Below are 2,198 nucleotides of genomic sequence, written 5' to 3'. Positions count from 1 at the left end.
AATCAGATCAAACAGTGCAGGGCATGGCCAGCGGACCATGACTATGAGGATATGGACTTTTATTGGAGCATCAGTGAAAACAAGCTGTAACAGCGGTCTGATGAGTTCCTGGTCCCGGACTTAAGTTGTGTTAAACAGTAAAGTCAGCACCTGTGCATGCACACAGCTCTGAGTGGCACAAGGCTTTAAAGGGTAACGCCACCAAATCTACACATTAAAGTGTGTTTACAGGTCTCAGGGAGTACGCCTGCAGATGTGAAAAAAAAAAAAGTATAAAGCCTTTTGTGGCTCCAGAGGAAGCTGCATGTAATCTCATAAAGTGCCTCCAGTGATGTCACTCAGTGGCTAAGTTGCATTGTGGGTAATGTAGGCAGCAGGTTTTGAAAAGGAAGAAGAATGTGTGGTATAAAAAAAGGTGATATCTCTGGTTCTGCTGTACTGATATTAATCATTTGTTTTCACGCTGTCATAATGACCAGTGGGCTGCTTTTTAAAACCTGCCGCCTACATTACCCACAATGCAACATGCAGCTTCCTCTGTGGACTAATCATCATTATTAAATGGTGCATTTATATTTATAATTAATTAAACATTTGTGAACACGGTTGATATAAAAATGTTGTGTAAAAATGTCCTCTCCGATCTTTTGGCAAAAGAATCAATAGCCTTTTTAAAAAGGCTGCCGTGTCAACACCTGTTGACAATAACTGTATTCACTCTGTTTGCATGATAAAATGCAGACTGTTCCATAAATTCTTTCCAGTGTTATTGTGTAAGAAGCAGAACTGGAATCAAAACAGTTAGTACTGATTATAGAATAGTTCCAACATCTGGAAACCTCCAGACTTGAGCACAGGCCAGTACTGGGAATCTGTACTCCTGCCCAACCTTGACACAGGAAAACAGGGTGAGACAGCCAACACAGCGCTGGGCTGGCCATCAGAGAGGGATGACAATATTTATATTTATATCAGCGCCAGGGTAGGATTTCTGGCACCGTAACATTGTCGCACCTGTTATTTCAGTCAGCCCAAGGTGCCAGGTTTCAGGGTGAGGGGTTAGGTGTCCGTCCCTCGCTGGGCAAGGGTTGTGTATGAGTGTGTGTGTGTGCATTTGTATGTTTATATCAGTGATTGAGCACATATGTGTGTGTGAAGGTGCAGAACTGATCATTTCCCAGGCAGTGCAGTAAAAATCTGAAATAATACAGGTGTTTTCATGATGCAGACAGGCAAACAAATAGGTGAGAAGTGAGATGGTGATGGCTTATCATCACACTGCCTGAGAAACAAAATCAAAGACCATCATAGATAGATGTAGAAAAAGGAATGCATACACACTGTATACACACATACAGCAGAAAAGCACACAAGCACCCACACGATCAAAGTAATGGATGGTTCGTGTGCTGCTGTCACGTAGCTCTGCAGTCATCACTCAGAGGGCGAGATGACAGTGGCGCTGAAGATGTCAGTCAACAAGATTGAAGGAGCCAGACAGTCGTTTTAGCTCTGGTGCTTCATCTTTGTGAGTTGAATGGTCACCCAGGACTCCTCCTGATGCAGTCATGAAAATATTTCTGTGCGATGTTTGATGTTCAGACCTTTTTAAATTATTGCTCATCATGCAAAGGTTTCACATGGGGCATGGCAACTGCACATTGGCTTGTAGTTTGTCGACTTAATTATTGGAGAAAAACATAATACACAGCTTAAAGATGCAACAAATGAGAATTTTAGTTGAAAACAAAAAAAATACCTACAGAATGTGAAGAAATAACAGTTCTGACGTTATGATGTCTAGGTATTGTGTTGCAGTGGTATCTACTAAAATTAGCATGCTAACCAGCTAGCAACAGCCTGTCCCGGTCCAACATTCACACTGCCCTGGTGCGCCGAGCTCCGTCTAAGCAACTAGATGCACGGCTAATCAAGCTAACTAGCTAACGGCGTAGAGGAACGGTTAGCAACACTTGGCGGTTACTCTGGTGATACTGTATGCTGTCCCTTGTTTGTTTTGAGTATGAATTCACGTACATAATTATGTTGTAGTGTTGCTTTCATAGTCACTCTCCATATAAGGGTTTTTAGAAGAATTTAACAAACATCTCAGTCAAAGCTGCACAGTATGATAAACCCACATACAGTACAAAGAAAGTGTGATGCAAATGTAGATACTTTAAAGAGAGAACAAAATT

Source organism: Pagrus pagrus (assembly GCF_965226575.1).
Source record: "Pagrus pagrus genome assembly, chromosome: 7".
NCBI classification, from domain to species: Eukaryota; Metazoa; Chordata; class Actinopteri; order Spariformes; family Sparidae; genus Pagrus; species Pagrus pagrus.
Note: the sequence above shows the minus strand (reverse complement) of the source record.